Consider the following 19,204-nt stretch of genomic DNA (forward strand, 5'->3'; position numbering starts at 1 on the left):
CATGCCCTCCCTTTGTCATCACACTCTCTGATTTCTATGGCACTGCAGAGTATGTAAAATCCCAAAACCAACCGGACGTGCTGTGGTCTTTTCTCACACTGAATAGTTCTTATAAGATTCTGATATCACTTAAACAGCTAAATTAATGTTGTGGAAGTAAGATAAGTAAATGTTCCAGTTGAACCAATGTTGAAACCCCCGCCCCCCACCCCCGCTACCTCTGCCATCACAATTTTCAGAGGAGCCACCTCTTTCTTTTCTGTTGCTATACAGGGATCAAACATGGGGTACACTCTGCCTGTAAAGTCGCACTTAGTGAAGGTGAAGATGTGAGTGTTGGCCTTCACATCGCAGAACGACACCTAGCTCTCCTCGTGATCCACAAACACCCCCACCCTCTGGGGAGGAGGAGACAACGTTAAAAGGGAATGCACTTTGTGTGTACCCATTTTCCACCCTCCATCCCTGTGACCGACAGTCCATGGAAAGCGAGTTATGTGTCCACTCCTCCTCGCAGTCCCAAAAGCCGCTCCCAGCCCCCAGTTGGATTTCTCCTTCACCCCGACCCCCCAGTAGTGTCTGCCTGTGGTTAGACTCTGCGTTGCAACAGTGGTTTCCGTGAACCTTGCGGGGCCAGTTGGAACTTTCTGCTTCTTCGGAGATTGCTTGACGTCTTTCCCATCTTCAGAGACGAAGAGCCAAGGCCCCGCAGTGTCTGCATCAATGGTTATGTCCTCTGTTAGAATAGACAGGCTGTAAGAAGATTAAAATGTCATTCCTATAAAGACACCTGACCTTCAGGTCTAAGTGAACTGCTTGTTAAGTTGAAACAGAAACAAATCACAGAAAAACATCTAATTTAAAATAAATTAGGGGTGACAAACCTGCAAATTGCTGTACTTTGTTGTACTCTGCAGGGAAGATAGACCACACTAGTAATGTGATAAATGATGCTTTTAATGTATTAAATGACAGACTAGTTCAATAACAAAAAAATAGCTCAATTTATCAAGCACCTGTAGTGTTTACATCATCCTCAGTGACAACATAATCACTTGTTGTTAATGTGCGTTTTCATCAAACATCTTTTACTCATCAGACACTCCAGAGTCAGTAACGATGAGCAACCAATATGATCACATATTTATTCATTTAGAATTTTAGTCAGGAACGCACTTCTAAAAACCTTCTACAGGAGCTGGGTCCAAAAACAAAACAAGGGCAAAAGTCAGACAACATATTCACACCACTTTTTTTTTTCTTCTTTTTTTGAATGGTGGAGCAAACAACGTAAGACACAAACACATTAATCACTCAGGTTGATTGTGATCTGAGAGTCAGTCTACTCTCAAACTGGACCAATCAGAACCAGTCAGAGAGGGATGCATGCCTCAATAGAAAGGGCAAAAACATCAAGATAAATGGTATACAGGTGTGAATCATAAATCATTCAAAAGAGAACAATGATCATAACACTACTATATTAAACACATGGAGAAAAGTAGAAAACAGCGAAATATGACTTGCCCGGACAGGTATAACAACTAGAGAAAGTCTAAGCTATGGGCCCGAAAGGTTCTGTAGATTGAGTCTGAATCACGAACGTCACAACCACTCGGGTGAGTGTGTGTTTGATGTAATGGTTATTAAACCTTCTTATGCCTAAGCTATTTAGTGTATAGTTGTCTCCTTGTATAACAATTTTTTTAATTACCTCAACCCTGTGATTCAAAATCCAAATATAGACATCATTTCTCTCAGGAGGATCAGGGCTAACAGCATGGATAGATAGATAGATAGATATTTATTGATCCCAAAAAAAGGGAAATTACAGTAAATGTATGCTGAAGGGATGTCACATTAATGTATAAATTGTTATATGACTATAAAGACAAAAAAATACTAAATGCAAATGAAATCACACAGAGAACAATTCAAACAAAAATATCTGGCTTTTTAAAATTGTTTTCCCAAATCTTTGTTATAAGGGGAATGAAAAATAAACTCTGTAACTAAAAAAAATATAAAACTGTTTAGTTTTTTTTTCTCCAAAAAAACTTCATTTGGTTTAATCCAAAAAGTTAGTTGTGTCAATGCATTATATGTCTGCTATTTGACATGAGTAGGCCAGATTAAATTCAACCTCCAGGCCTCATTCTGGCGTCTGTTTATCTATCTGCCAAGACTTTCCAACACACACACACCCACACCCACACGCACACCCACACGCACACGCACAAACACACACACACACACACACACACACACACACACACACACACACACACACACACAAACACACACGCACACACACACACACACTCAGTTAAGGAGGCTGTCCTGTAAGGACTCTCCATTGGGTAAACAAACCCGAGCTTCAAATAATTTCCCCTGATTGGTCGTCACAGCTGTCAGTCAAAACGTTATTATCCAAGATTGCGCCAGGCTAACGTGATACGCGTTTCAGGTACAAAAAGATGATTAATTACAGTAAATATTCATTTAATCGTGAATTTATCACTCTGGAATACTCTTGTTAGTATCTGAAAGCAACTGTCTTTCAGGCCGGATTACTAAGTTTCTGGAAGGGCTACAAAGACACTTGTTGAAAAGCTGTAGCTAACGGCTACGAAGCTAAAAACATAGCAAGATGGGTTGGCAGGTCAAGCAACGCGTAGTGATGAGATATGTCACAGTGACACTGTCATGATGGATTTTAAAAGCTTCTGGGTGGCCTACAATTGTTAGAGAACCTCGTGGAATCGGCACATTTCTCCACTTCTCAACAACAACAAAAGTAAGTCTATATACTGTATTCAATAAGACATAAAACGTATGTTTTGTCCTGTCGCAGGAGACAGCGTCGACTTTAGATGTTGCCTGACAAGATTTCTCGGATGTTACATACCGGTGATGTTAATTTGTCTTTGCTCCAAACTTACTGTTAACAAAAAAAAAAAACACATCACTAAAACCATGTACCTTGTATATCAACAATGGCCATATACTGTACAAGTCATTTCGAAGCTAAGTGTGGGATTTATTCATTTGTACTTGATAACATTCTTCTCCGTTCAAGTGGTTTTGCAATAATCTGAAAAATAATTTCCCAACTGGAAAAAATAATATGACTCCCCTCTCAAGTCTGAAGGTAAAAAGTTAAATTAGGCACACCTTGGTCAGAGATCTGTCAGAGTCGAGAAAATGAAAGCTCAGATGGTCCGAGCTGGAATCTTGCCCCTTATGAGGTCATAAGGGGTAAGGTTACCTCCCATTTCTCTTTTGCCCGCCCAGAGAGTGAGAGATCATGGCTGTCGAACTAGCAAAGTGGCAGTTGGTCAAAGCCACATCCCCAGCCTCCACCTTGCCTTAGTGCCTTTTGGAAAGAGACTTCAGAAGTGGTATTAGGGGACCACTAAGGTCTATATAAAAGCATCCAAAAAGCACCATTTCATAGGATCAAGTAAAAGGTCAAGTGTGTACCGTTGGAATAGGATGAACACTGTAGTGAAATTCCACCTATGTGAGATTTACAAGGTTTTATTTTTGTAGTGAGTTTTTGAAGAAAACCTGCCTATAGCAGTCTGTAAATGTTTCATCATTCTTCTTGATGTAACCCACAAAAAAATTAACTTATGTTTAAATTGTAACATTGCCTTAGGGTATTGTGTGATACATGTTAAAGTATGTTGCCATATATCGTTATTTGGGAGCATTTCTTTGGGTAAATGAGTCTCAGGTGTGATGATTGAGGGAGTAATCAAGGCTGATTACAAACAGGTGTGCATGTGTTAAGGCAGGTGTGCAGAGGTATTACAGAGGAACTGTGCTGAGAGAGAGAGAGAGAGAGAGAGAGAGAGAGGTTGGCCAGAAGCCTTTAAACATACCTTTTGAGTGCATACAATACTAAGCTATTAAAATATTAACTGTTGGCATGATTTCATCATGTTTTATAGTTAAACATACATGTGGCACACTGAATCCTGAGGAGGAACTGTATCGGTGGATGGCTATATTATATAAGGCCAGTAAGAATAACGTTTTTGTTCACAAATAGGCTGATTTAGATTTGCTATTAATTAGTTGGATTCATGTTAAGGACTTTAATTGCCCCTCAGGGACAAATAAAGTCATTTGTATTGAATTGACTTGCTGTAACTCTGAGGACAACCCCTGTTGAAGAAGCTTTTTAAATCAACAGTGTTGACTAGTGAGGGGTCAAAGTTAATTTGAAATGAATTCTTGTGTTGAGTGCGATCTCACATTGGTTTGTTTCCTTGAGTGATTGATTCCTTCGATTCTTCCTGTGTCGATCCAGACTCATCAGCTCCACTTCTCTTCCTCTCCCCGGGAGAGAAATGAGAACATTAGTTGTAGTGGAAACACTTTTTGGGAGAAAACGTATTTTGCAAACACTACCACCATAATAACAACAAAAGTAACAAGAAATAAAAAAACACATTTTACCTTTTTTTTTTTTTTTTTTGCTGTGACGCCGCCTCTGCCCTTACGACTTTTATTTTTTATTTTTTTAAATAGTCCGCAGTCTAACATAATATTTATTTATTTTGATAATACATGTATACTTAATTCTTTTGGTATTTCTGTCATACACAGATATGGCAAGATGATTACTGGCTAATATGCATGTTGTTGTTGTCCAGTGTCGAGCCCTGTATTTGATTATTGAAGAGACAATATATGTTGATAATTGAGCGTGGTGGTTAACAGCTTCATAAAAAATCTTAGAAAGGAAAAAAGGACTAAATCCGATGAGAGACGCTTTGCTTTCTGTTTGAAGTTGAACTCGCAGTGACCTTGGTGGAGAGCTGATGTCAGATATTGTTAGTACAACGCACTTAAGTATGGATTTGTTTTGCTAACTGATTAAACAGTATAGTTTGACTATTAGTATTCATTTTGTGTAGAATTGAAATGAATGGAATTATTTAAGAGCATTCCTTTATGTAAATGAGCCTCAGGTGTGGAGAGTGGGGGAGTAATTAGAGCGGATCACAGGTGTGCAGGGCTTTTAACGAGGTGCGGTTCTGTGCTGACACTCTGTGAGGCCCTGTTTACATGTGCATGGTTATTTTGGAAAAAAGGAGACATTTCCCTTCGTTTGTGCCCTTCGAGTCTTTCTGAAAACTCTGGTCAGAGTGGAGATTTTGGAAATCTTTGTTTGCATGTAAACAGAGACAAACAAAGGTGTAAGCAGCCGAGGAAGTGAAGAAAGGGGAAGTGCGTTGTTGCTATTTTGGGGATTTTGATTGGCTAACGTGGGATTGAGCTTCTCGTTACACTGCCACCTACAGGTTCTGCATGACAACATTGACGGTGGATATCCACGGGTGCGTGTAACAGAACACTTTTCTGAAAACTGACAGCTTTGCACAGTGTTATTATTGAAAACGGAGAGGTTGAAATGTCTGTTCATGAAAATAGCCCCCCACGTGTAAACGTCACCTGACACTTTTTTTTGACAGTGTTTATATGTTGGATCTTCTTGTGTTGAGCTTTAACTTCTCTCCCTCTCCTCTTCATCTGAATCCGGCAGGGAAATGAAAACATTAGTTGTCGTGGAAATACTTATATCTGACAAGTCAAAGTTTGGACCTGATGGTGGCACTAGATGAAAAGTCAGTGGACCACCAACTGTTATTAAATATCATCCTAAGGAGAACATAAATGGCTGTACAAAATCTCATTGCATTTAAAAGTTGTTTGGGTATTTCGGTCCGACTTAAAGACCACCATCGTCATCCCTATGAAATGATAAGATAGACTTTATTAATCCCACACTGGGGAAAGTCCTTTGTTACAGCAGCTCAAAAGAAAAATTCACACACATCACACAACACAAATACACATTAAATAGACATAGGAAAGTAATATAGGCCTACAGAAAGTATTATAAGAAATAACAAAAAAGGGATTTGTTATATTAATAATAGTAATATTAATAGTACAAATGTATTTCTTTGTAAAGATTATTTTATTGGGCTTTTTCCTTTTTATTAGACTGTGACAGTGGATAGAAGGGAAAGGGGGGAGAAAGATGGGGCATGACACACAGCAGAGGGCCGCAGGTGGACTCAAACCCGGGCACCCGCAAAGGAATCAGTCTACATGGGTCGCAAGCTCTTACTGGGTGAGCTAGAGGTCACCCCAATACAAATTTACTTTCACTATAAACCCCTTTATATTAAAGGTCCCATGACATGGTGCTCTTTGGATGCTTTCATATAGACCTTATTCGCTCCTTCTTGCTGTCAGGATCCCTAAAGTCATGCAGCTTTGTTATATTGTAACATTTTCTATGTGTTCTAAATAGCTTGCGTAACAATACTGGATGATTATACAAAGTGTCCATTTTATATCGGTTCAGTGTTCCAATATAATTTTTCGGTTAAATGCAGACATCAGTGTTAAATGTGTTTAGAAGCTGCAATCTTATATTTCCACCACTAGTGGGCAGCCTTGGGCTGACAGTGAGGGAACACCGAGCACCAGCCACTTTAAATTCATGTTGCATTTTTACCCTATACAGAATCTGATGCTGTCGTCCATGGCAACATAGGAGCACAACGATAGAACAGGCTGAGGTGCTCAGGTTATTCTCATAACATATCCAAAAGTAATCAGCTTTGGGGTGAAAGCCACACCATACTGTAGAATCAAGTTGAAGTCACAATGCAGTTAATGTCATTTTCTGCCATTTCTAGTCTACAACTTTGAATTATGTCCCTCAATATGAGACGCCCGCTGAGCTCTCCCAACGATGGATTTGTTTGCTCTGCAACATATCGACAGCATTGATCATTCTCGTTCAATGTGACAGTAGACAGGGTGGTCCTGTTCTAAATATGGCACATCTCCAGGTCTCTGAGATGTTATTGATCCTCCTCACTTCCTGCAAATGTCACTGCATCTCTATTATCGGTTGCATATTATCGATTGTCTTATGTCTTCATTCTCCTAAATATCCATTGAGAAAATGTCTGTGTTTCTGTCTTTCTTCAGCTGCTGTAGTTGATCATTTGTAGTCCAATTTTCCTTCCCTTACAAAACATTTTTTAGAATATTTGACAAGTTGTCCCAAAAGAACTTTTTTATTATGTATTTTTTATTGCTTCAAATCTGTGGTGGAACTTTCCTGTCTTACCTGCACAATTGCGACCACAGCTGTGTGTGTGTGTGTGTGTGTGTGTGTGTGTGTGTGTGTGTGTGTGTGTGTGTGTGTGCGTGCCCGTGCCCACTGCAGAGATTGTGTCGCATGATGTTGTAGAGCTACAATTTCTTGGAGTGGGGGGGTTCTGCTTTCTCTCCCTGTCGCAGTGTCAGTCAAGGTAAATGTATTCCTCCCTCCCCCTTTTACTCTCTCTTTCTCTCTCTGTCTGCCGGCAGCTCTCTTTTCATCTTTTTTTTTTTTACCCATCTGCCAGTCTTTTCTTTTTTACTCCCCCTTTGTTCTTTCCATCTCTGTTTTCATTTTCCACAACCCAATCCAAAGGTTCTTTCAGGTTTATAAATAGAAGCTATACCCTTCTCTTATTCTCTCTATTGCGTCCTTTTTTTCTTCTTCTCTTCTTCCCTGCCATCCGGGACTAAGAACAGTCTCTGCTGAACCTCCATCTCTTGCTTTTATATGTTACAATTTGATGGACTCGCAGGTCTGTCTCAAGACAACATAGCTTTAGGTTACCCACTCGCGTTTCCCCCTTCTGCAGCATCCCTCTCAAACACAGGAAAAACCAGTTAGCTCGCCCTCCATGTAGTTTTCTCACATCTCAGCATGTTGCTTCCTCTGCGTCCTCCCCCTTCCAGCTCACTCCTCTGTGTCATCTCCCGCTCTCCTCCCTCCGCTCTCTGGTTTCTCAGAGAGGGTATCAGTGCTCTCGCTTCCTTCAGGGGATACTGTGCTGCTAGTGGCCATCATTGATAGTCAGTGCAGATTGTGTCACACTTTCTATGTTACTGATAACTTCGCTGTGCACCTGCAACCGGAGGACAAAACCCACAGCTAACAAAAAAAAAAAGACGCCCCCTGGATCTAATCATGTAGCGATGGAGTTGAGAGACAACAGTGTTGCAATAGCACTTCTAATAACACTGAGATTACATTTTAATCCCAGTTGGTAAATTCACTTTGGGATTGTAAAGGAAGTGAGATCAGGAGCTCAGGGGCTGATATGTGTCTTGCTCAGGGGCACTGAAACAGAGCAGGTGCCCATGCCTGAAACTTGAAAGTAAACTAACCCTGCCCCCGTTGAATGGTTATGTAAGAGTATTGGCACAGGCTGCCTGACTGATCGATCATCAGTGACATAACATGCAAATTACATCAGCACCAATACCATTAACAACTCAACTTCATCAGCTCATGCAGAACAAAAGGCAATGCACTTAATGATTTGCTCATTCAAACTGAATAAGTAAATGAGGTCAGTTCAGTTAGGACTTGCATATTTACACAATATGCTTTTCGCTTCTTTTTTCGCTTCTTCAGTGGCTAAAAACATTTTAACCTGTGAAAGCTGATGGGGTTTAATGTATCCAACTTTGTTTCGGAAATAGACTAATTATTTTGCCAATGCAAGTTAGAGGACTTTGACATTTGGCATTTATATCTACACAGTGTGGTGTAACAGGTTTTTACCATTCAAGCTGCATTTGAAACGTCCATCTCCATTTGTTTTTTTGACAGTTTAGAGTGCGAGAACTGCCTCTACAAATGTAGGCCTACAAGCATGCACTCAGACATGCCCTCGGACGATGAGCCTGTTAGCGCCGGATTGGAGGAAATGACCACCAGTGGCCGGTTAGCTTAGCTTAGCAAAAAGACCGGGAACAAGGGGAAACGGCTAGCTTGGTTCTGTTCAGAAATGACTAAATACCTCCCCCGTAAAACAGCCAATCCGTATTTCTTCTGGAAGATGTAACCTGGTAATCAGTGAGCTTCAGGGGCCAGTTGTTCAAATCATTTAATCTGATAATGGTGATTTGAAAATCCCTTTTTCTTTTTTTTCAAGATCAGGTAATCCATCTTACTTTTATGCCGGCTTTTCAAAGCAACATTGGACTGGATCACCCTGATCCATATACACCGTTTTCCAAATGACCAAATCTGGATTACCAGTGCAAAAATAACAAACATCCACTTCCATTCATAATTTCTTTTATGAACCCTCATGTGAGCCACAACAAATAAGAAAACAAATATACATTAACAAATACATTGTGGCTATTTTGAAAACATCTTTGAAAAAAGGCTAAAAGTCCAGTAGTTGTTAGAATAAAGAATAAAGACTGTTCAGGGTTCTTCTTCATCTGAGGAGGAGAGAGCAGAAATTATTTTGGACAGGCTCGTCTTGATGGTTGTTTCTTTGAAATTAATCAATGGTGAGGACTGACAGTGAAATGGAACATATTCATTGTAATTGTTATTGAAATCTGGTTGGGGGATTGTTACATGGCAACAAGATCATTTTTATTTTATTTTTGCTTTACTATACTGTATTCTTACCCAACACTGTCTCTAATCAGCACCTGTTTACTGGTTCCACTTATTATTTATACATCATTCTCTATTTCAGAGCTGTTCATACTGTAATATAATATTTATATAATAACATAATACTATTTATTCCAGCACCCTTTGCACTATGCTCCATGATTAAAGTCAAGTGCAAATAAAAAATCAAATAAACAAAAGTGTATTATTTGACCAATTTTAAAGTTGTACTACATTTTCTTCCTGGAATCCACCTTGACATCTTACCCCCTGTTGGGATCAGGATTATCCTGTTTTTTTTTGGATCAAAGTTATCCAAATCCTACTGACAAGTTTTGAATCCAGATTAAAACTAGGTTTGGATTCTAATTCCTTCTTTCCCTTTTTTCTCCATTTTCAAGATTTGAGCCAATCCAAAAATGTGATCAGTTTACCTTTGAACAGCTGGCCCGAGGGGTTGACAGAGCTAAGCTAGCTGTTTTCATATATTTGCGGTCTTTGTGATAAGCTAAGGCAACCAGCTTCTGGCAGTAATGTTAGCTTCATAATACATGATACACAATACCAGGAAGTTCATAATACCAATCTTACAAGTAGAGTTTGTTCTGTAAATGAAGTGACTTTTTAACATTGAGTGCACCCTCCTCTGTTGTCCATCTCTCAGCAAGAAAGCAAATAAGTGTAGGTCTATTTCCCAAAATGTCAAACTATTTCTTGTCATCCAGAGCCATCAGAAGGTATATTATTACCCAATACTTTCAAAGGCTAATGATATTGTCAATAGCCTTGGTTGCACTTGTGCTTTGGGCTATTTGGCAATTGTTGACACGCTTGCTAACATGCCAAAAAATAGCGAACATGGTAAAACATTGGTCCCCTAAGCATCAGCCTATCATCAGTTAGCATGCTTATGTTAGCATTCAGCTCAAACCGTTGTCTCACAGCGCTGCAACCATGGTTGTAGACTCAAGTCTTGTTTTGCAAAGTAGCAATTCATTCAGTACCAAAGTAATGAGATTGTCTTGTTGTAAGATGCTGAGCCCTCTCCGTGAAGCAGCAGCTTGAAGGTCTGAGCAGAGAGATAATGAGTGGAAGATTGGGAAAGTCTGAGCAGAGTAATGAAAGCTAGAAGCTTACCCATAATTCAACAGAACCATTCAATCATCTGCCAGACTCCTGCTCCTGTTGATTTTGGTGTTAGTCATCACTTTGATGCTTTGCACACAAAATCCGTCTGTAGCTTCTTACATTTTCCCACCTTTTAATTTTTACTCCACTGCTTCTCTAAAGACCGTTGATACATTACTAATTCAAGTCTAAATGTATTCAGCTGTATGAATGTGAGCCAAATCAACGCTCAGAAAGCCAAAACATCCAAGTGGTTAATAAAAGTAGAATTTCTACACTGTGAACTCTTAAAGTCTGTCATTTTTAGCCAAAGAATCATTTTTATTTTTTAAATTTTCTCTCCTATCATTGTAAGGAAATGTGTGACCGTATGTGCTTTCAGTCTCTCCTTCATTTACGTTCACCGTAGCCTACTCCTGCCTGTTGTTGCGTGTTTACGCTCCCTCTCCGTGTGTGTGTGTGTAAATGTGCTGTATTTATATAGCGCTTTTCTAGTCTTAACGACTACTCAAAGCACTTTTACATCATACAGGATACATTCACCATTCACACACATTCATACACTGTGGCAGAGGCTGCCGTACAAGGTGCCACCTCCTCATCAGATAAACATTCACACACATTCACACTCCGATGCAGCATCAGGGGCAACTTGGGGTTCAGTGTCTTGCCCAAGGACACTTCGACATGGGACTGCAGGGCCAGGGATTGAACCCCCAACCTTCCGATTGGCGAACAACCGCTCTACCACTGAGCCACAGCCGTGTGTGTGTGTGTGCACGCACTGTCCCTGGATGGGGGAAGTGAATCCTCCTCCACTGAATTCTTCACTGTAATCTGTATCACATCCGTGTCCGGTAATACCTCTCATGCAAAGACACTTTTGTTGCACGGATGACTTGTGTTTTTTAATGTAATTGAGACGTGGATGCATGTGTATTCAGGGCCAATGTAGAATTTTATTTAAACGGTATTCTGCTTTAAAAGACTTACAGCCAAGAACCCCGCTGCAGTTGACCGCAACATTAACCCCCTTTCCCTTCAGATGTGATCTGATCTAATCTGATGGCGTCTCAGCTGATCGCGTCTCTCCTCATCTTGTACAATTGGAAATATTCTCTGCATTTGTCCTGAAGAAGACGCTGAAAAGCCATGGAGGACAAAGGCGGGCAGCACGTCTTATTGGCATGTGATCGTATGAGACATTTTGACGCTGAAAGGCCTTAACTCCAATTACTGGGAAACTGTTTTCTTTTCCCCATTTGAGCAAACAGACACACTTTTGTTTGTTTAATTGGACATATTTCTCAGTGCTTATGAAGCATGTACAATTATCCTTTTTTGCTCCATGAACAACGCAGGATGACCTCGGACCTTCTTAAGTATGTCTTCAGTCAACACATACTGTATGTATGGAAAAACATGGACTTCTTATGAATTTATAGCCTATATGCTTTGAAGTTGGTGATCAATCAGTCGTTTTACTAAAATTCTCAGTTACACTCTGAAAAGAAATCCTCAAATTGCCCACCAAATTTAATAGAAGTTTATGGGACACAGACACAGTACATAGCTGTAGACAAAATATTATGCCAACACACTTTGGCAAAGGGACCTATAGGCCTTTCCGCGTCATCTTATTTGCAGAATAGCCTACAAACCTCTTTTGAACGCTCGCTGTTTCCGTTTATTTTCAGATGGGACACATACCCCGGTTCATGGGTGAAAGAAAGAGTTTAGGGCATTCAAGCTAGTTTTATGGTAGCCATGGTGTTCCGGGCGCGAGAGACGCACACCATAAAATGACGTCACTACGGCTGTCGTTTCCAGCGTAACAGTGCAGAGCCATCGGCGTTTTGACATGGATGTGTTTACTACTGTTGCCAGGCGGCCTGCTTACCGTAACTCCCGGTTTCTTCTTGTCTACTACTTCTTGCTCATTCACAGATTACTTTCTCTGTAGTACCTCTGGTGTTTCAGAGAGAACTGCAACAAACAATGCGTTGACCATTAACTCGTGACGGGTAATTATAAAGTGACGGGTATACTTTTCAGAGTCTAGTTAATGTTAATGCGTTGAGCATTAACTCGTGACAGGTAAATATACCCGTCACTTTATACTTACTTCCTGCTTTTCTCCTGTAATAATTATTGGAGGCCACATAAGGCCGCGACCACCAGGGCTTTAAATTGACACCTGCTAACCGCCAAATGCGGGTACAATTTACTTTGGAGGGTAACATGGTAAGGCTAGCAGCCAATCTGTCTAGTGATGGATGAAGTGAGTAACTCTGCGTCTGTTTGAATCGAAAGGTTGCCAGGTTGGTCTGTTGTTCGCCAAGGAATTTGGGCGGTGTAGTGTGTTTGGCTTGGAAACGTAATCGTTATCTGGCGACATAACGTAAGTCCATGTTCAAGTGTGTAGGAAATACTTTAAATAAATAAAAATTAACTTGTTTTATTGTTGAAACAATTTCACAAAAAGAGGCTCCATCACACAAAAACTTGCAGCTGACCATCAGTTTATTCACCTTCATGCTTATCTTAAGTAAGTCTTTTATTTTGCTTTTTAATGTAAACACATGTATTTCTGGGGGGGGGGGGGGCACTAAAACATGCAGGTCCTCCTTGGCTCCTGTGGTATGACACATGTTCACACACTCCTGTGTGTCAAGGGGATATGCAAAGACAAAGTGTCCTATTTACACCCTGCATGATTGAGTGCTCTAAATTCCTAAATTCCAGAAGTGTAATGAAGAAGCCATGTCCTGTGATGTCATCGACTAACCTGTTTAAACTGGAACAGCACCCAGAGGGGACTAGATTGAAACCACCTCCTGTGGGGACCCTCATAGCAAAGCATCCCCAGAAGGGTCCGGGTCAGAAGGAAATTATTCAAGCAAATTACATTTACTTTAGAAGCTCTACATCTAACACATGTAATACACCTTTGAAATGGAACATATGTGTCTAATACAAAGGCATATTTTTCCTGTCTAGGTAGGGCCCTTCGTTATTACTATAAAGAATTGACAAAATTGATAAAAGCAAAGTGTGTAGAGTTCAAAGCAATTTGCAGCAAATTTTAATTAGTGCAGAAAACACAGTACAGGGAGTGTTCTTGTGCATTCTCACCTTTAGCCACCATTTCTGAAAGTCCAACAACACATTATAGATTGAAATGTCAAAATACACAGTGGGAATTTATAGCCTAAAACATACAAATATGGATTTCACATGCCTTAACATCAGGAACACAACAAAACAAGTCGGGAGGAGTTCACAACAATGTAGTTATCCACAGGAGTTCTAGAAACATAATTTAACCAGTAATAAATAAGAGCATCAATCATCATGGTAGGGTAAGTGATGAGGGAGTAACAAGATTGTTTGGGTTGTGGGATGGGGCCCTGTAGAGCTTCCTGATTGGCAGACGCCTCCCTGAAAGGACAGTGGTCACCGATTGGACACGCTGTGAAGGATAAGCCCACACCGCAACGCCACATTGTGAACGTACAATCATCGCAAAAACGCAAACTAAAATCCTATGATTTTTGTAGCATGGTTATTTTAGCGGGATGCACTGGATTTACTCCCCTTCTGGTTTGCTTGACTACTTGCTTTGCAGCACTACAGACAACATAACAGAAGGGATGCATAAGAAAAGAGTATCTAAATATACATGTTTTTGTCCTCTAAAGTATGGCTTTGATGTCATTTCTAGGCTGTAGAGCTCTGCCCAAATACCCGCTGTTGGCATGCCGCACTAATTACTTTTCACTATCAAGTGCATTGTGTTCTTGTTGAGTATAACGCATAGTGGATGTAGATTAACATATACAAGCAGAGGAGGATATTAAAAGTCAGCAAGCATGGATTTGGGGAGACACCGTACAGAGACTGACGTGAATAAATGGTTTGTACAAAAGACCTGTCCGCTGTTTGCTAAGCTGTTGTCCGCCGTGACGTCAAAGAGGTTTTTAAGGAGGATACGGGGACTTCACTTAAGCCATCTTGGACAAAGTATGTATGCGGCTTTGCTCCATTCATGATCACAGCAGCGAGACAGGCTCTTTATTGTGCCCATCCTCTCCTGTCATGCACGCAGAGCATGCTGCATTCACCGAACAGCCCCCAAATTTAGTTGCCTTCGGGGGTGGGGGGAGCAAAATGAGGTCACGCGAACAAAGCAAAGCAAAAACAAGGCATTGACAAAGAAAGAAAAGAGAGACAGAAAATAAGATGGGCCAGTGTCCTCATACGCTAGAATGTGGTGCAGCATAGGGGGAGTTAAATGGCTAAAATTAGCTCCAACTCTGAATCAAATATTGGGAAAAAAATATAAACGAGGATGATGCCTTGACAAACCTGAAACACATTGAACAACATGCTGAAGTAGCAGCATCTGTCTTATGAAAACAACTATGTTAGCAAAGTGCATCCACACTGATGACTTATTAAGACTTAATTAGCTGATTAAGAGCAACAAAGGGAAGGTTATTGGATCGGTATGGCTGTTTCTTTGTAAAAGAAAAAAGAAGTGATGTTACTGCTTGTAAGTCGTGAAAAGAGATGTCTAATTTGACTACATGCAAACTCATGACTGACCTTTTAGGGAAATTTGATGGCTTTATCAGCTTTCCATTTGTATCAGAATTTGAATCAAACTCTTTTCTCCCCTTTAACACCAGGCAAACGTGTCACTTAAAGCTGAGGCCTTTAGCTTACACTAATCCTTATTTACTACAAGTGGAAAAGAAGAGTCTCGGATGCCATAAGGAACATGTGTGCAGACCCTGCGGCCTTTAAGTTGCAGGGTCACCTTTTTATCTTTACGCCCCAATGATCTCCCAGCTTTACATCCACAGGGCTCATCCCAAGTCCCGACTCACATTGAAATGACCAGCTTGCAGCTTGGCGTTACTTCCTTGAGTTGTTTCTGTTGCCAAGCAACATTAAGCTTCTTTAGATTCTGACAGGTAGCTATTTACAGCCTCCAGACAGAGACTCTGTTTTCAGTTACATGGATCTGGCTCCTGAACAGTTCCAACGATGAATATTCAGAATCTTTATGTGCAGTATTAAGGTGTTACACGTAGTCATTGTTAAATGTAGAGTAAAAGGACAGACAGTGCAGGCAAAAACATCAGTTTTTTGTAATGCGCTAGGGCTGTTTTGCTTCCATACAACATGTCTTAATTTAGACTAGACGACTTTACAATACATGTCTTCAAAGGCCATTTTCTCAAAATTGAGCCAGACATTTCCACTTCAGTAGCATTTTTATATATATATATATATATATATATATATATATATATATATATATATATATATATATATATATATATATATATATATATATATATATTTATTTACACAGTTTCAAATAAACTGAAGTCATAGTGTTGACTTGGTCCCAATTTGATCCTCAAATCAACTGCTTTTTAGAATTATTACAATGAAACGTTTGGGTCATAAGATTTCAGAGGACAGTTGAGACTACCGTTCATTTAGCCATTTCAAAGCCCCTGAAAACATCAACGTAAACTCCTTTTATTTTGAAGTAAAATGTTAACTATGATTTGTCTAAATCTGATTGTTTGTCTCACAATTATTGCTTTTTTCTTTATAGTTTTTGCATTGACTGTGTTTTCCATTGTGTCCACTTAGTCTCCCGACATTTCTCATGTGAATCAAGCAAAAGACTTTGGCTGAACATAGTGTGTTCAGGTGTTTAAAAACAAATTCAGAATAAAGGCTACACACCTGTCTGCAAATAGTGTACACACACTGCCTTAGTGTACAGTGAGCAGTGATTTTGAACAGCTAGGTTTAAAGAAGACAGTTGCATAAAGGAGGTTGAATCTCAGCAGTGTCCTGTAAGCTTATCTGAGCTGTTTTCTTACTTGTTAATCCGATCAGCTAAAGCACAAATGTATCTACACCAGACAGGTGCACACGGATTTGAACATTTTTAAACATTTAAATACAAGCTATGCTTTTACTTAAGGTTTCTATTCAAAATGCCTGTTGAGTCAAATCCACCTAAATCCGTATTTACTAAGCGTATGTCGGGTCATTATTAGAATTCAAATTCTAATCCAGTTAAGGGGAGAAAACGGGGTTTGATATCAAACTCAGGTGATGTCGTTAACAAATCTCCCGCTACGCTGCGAGGGAACGGGGGAAGTGGTCGGACGATGACAGAGTAGGAGCGTTTCGGCGGTGATGAAAGCAGGTTGCGCTTTTTTTTCTTCTTTTTTTTTTTTTGCAACCGCTTCTTGTCCTCGAAATAGAAAAGAGGTTACATTCCAATAATAATGTAGGTAATTAGTGAGATTATTATTAAAGCGATTGAGAGTAAGTCTGGCTTTTTAGAAACAGTTCAGTGTGCTACATACATCGAGGGAGAGGGGAGATGGATGAAGCAGGTGTGTGTGTGCGTGTGCTGTCCCACAATATTTGCAGTATGTGTACATGGTAGGAGTCATTAATTTGTACAGTGTGCTTCCTATTTACTGCTGCAGTCTCATTCAGTGTCTTTCTTTCCGCCTCTGTCCGACAGCTGCCGGGTCTCTCTTTCTTTCTTTGCCTGTCTAAAGGTGACAGGGCTCAGGTTCGCTGCTGGCATCTACTCTGAATCATTACCAAGTGTTTATTTAAGGATGAGGAGGTTTTGGTTACCCACCAGGGCACTGAGAAAGCCAACACCGAGCATGGTTGAGAGCCCTCAGGGTAGACAGACACCGTTTAAATATTATAACCGACTCACGGTGAAGAAGCAACCTGATGCCAGTTGTATGGACAAACAAACGTCTCGCTATATTTTGAGCCTGGTTTCTGGCCTGCTGGAGGTCGAAACTATTCTTGGTGGTGTAAAGATAAATGTACCAAGGCCTTAAGCTGTTGCATAGTAACAATGCACACTGTATGGTCTGTATATAGCCTCTGTCAAATTATTTTAAGAGACTAAACTGTTTAGTCTATCCTGGAAAAATCTTTACTCAAGGTCCCCTTACTACCTTTTTCCAAAGCTGTCAACTGCTTCTCATTCGTTCCCCAGTGGATGAATATATCTCAACTCTCATGTCATGCCACAATCCCCGTGAGGACTGAGCATGAGATGTGGTTCAAAGCCCCAAGAGTTTAAACCACTTTTGATGTTTGCTGCGCAAACCACCGGGTTCATGATACTGCAAAACACGAGGGCTTTCATCAGTGGGCTCGATCAGCGTTTAACAGAAATGTATTAAAATAAAATCTTCAAGGGCCTTGCTTTAACTTTCACAATCAATTTAATCCAAATTTCACAGTGCAATTCTGAAACTGCATCCTTTTTTTTTTTTTAACGGGCGAGAACTCCTTTCCATCACTTACTGATCTCGCCCTGCACCAAATTGCCTCCGACTGTGCTACTTAGCAGCCGGTTTCCATGACCACCATCCCCGTCACCTGTGAGATCAGATTGGCAGAGGCAATCCAATATCTGGCCTACACGTGAGGCGCTGCAGAGGTGATTTTACACCTGAGACAGTTAGTCAGGGTTGTTTTCCTCCTTGCAGAGACAGAGAGATAGACAGAGAACGAAAGAAAGCACGTGATGACGGAGGAGGCGGAAAGAAAAGAAACTAGAGAATGTGCTTTTGTTTCGTTTTTTTTGTGCGTTCCTCTTTCCTCGTCGTTGAAAGACGTGTGCTTGTTCTGTCAGTCAGCAGAGAGAAGTGCGTCTCCTGTTTTTAAGCACAACTTCTGTCTGCTTGTGTGCTGGGCTTGCGTTGCATCTGCCGGACATAGCGAGGACAAAAGATAGGACGTTGCATGTTTTGGGACCATCGAGGGACACGCGGGTGACATGTAGGGACATTTGCAAAGGTTAATTTGGTGATGGGAGGTTACAGTATTTCGTCATGCTAGATTATAAATTCCAAATCTTCACCTCTTTTTCCTCCTCCTCCCCCTCTTTCTTTCTTGCCCTCTTCCTCATCCTTTATCAGTCCATCTCTCATGCAAAAAGGCATTTCATGACACTTTGCATAATGAGAATAAACCCTGAACAATTCCAATCTCTGCTCCACCACGCCTCCCCCACCCCCACCCACCCTGCCAACAACTCATCTCAATTGTTTACTGTAATTCTGTACATCTGCGGAAAGTTTTTTTTTTTTTTTTTTTGTTCTTTTTGTGTCATTTCATTTTCTTTTATAATCAGTCACTCTACTTCTTTTTCTTCTGGAAACGTCTGAACTGGTTCTGGATAGCGAGCGCTGCCTTCTCTGTCTCCGGTGCCTCCAGGTCGATGTCAACCTCCTCCTCCTCCTGTTCCTGGGGCTTCACTGCCGATGCCTTCTCTGGGGGGGGGGGGGGAGCAGAAGTAGAGGTTGGAGGTTAATACACAGCAAAGTCAACAGGAAGTGTCCACAAGTGATTCAATCTGTCAATAATTGTCTTTATTAGCAGTATTTTTATCAATTTTCCTACTACCTAACTAGGTAGATATGGTGAGTTCAGGGACTAATTTCAGACTAAGACCCAAAATAAAATGCCTGTTATAGCCCAAGA

The 19,204-nt window shown here is 40.5% G+C and overlaps 1 long non-coding RNA gene across 1 annotated transcript; it reads right to left on the reverse strand.

Moving 5' to 3' along the window:
* Positions 1-7,567: 7,567 nt before the first annotated feature.
* Positions 7,568-16,538, reverse strand: LOC117935100. The gene is made up of 3 exons (XR_004654661.1): positions 16,388-16,538; positions 16,255-16,262; positions 7,568-7,578 (listed from the first exon to the last, which is right to left on the reverse strand). It is a non-coding gene; the product is annotated as an uncharacterized LOC117935100 (long non-coding RNA).
* Positions 16,539-19,204: the final 2,666 nt, after the last annotated feature.

The sequence above is a fragment of the Etheostoma cragini genome, chromosome 19 (genome assembly GCF_013103735.1).
Source record: "Etheostoma cragini isolate CJK2018 chromosome 19, CSU_Ecrag_1.0, whole genome shotgun sequence".
In the NCBI taxonomy this organism is placed as follows: Eukaryota; Metazoa; Chordata; class Actinopteri; order Perciformes; family Percidae; genus Etheostoma; species Etheostoma cragini.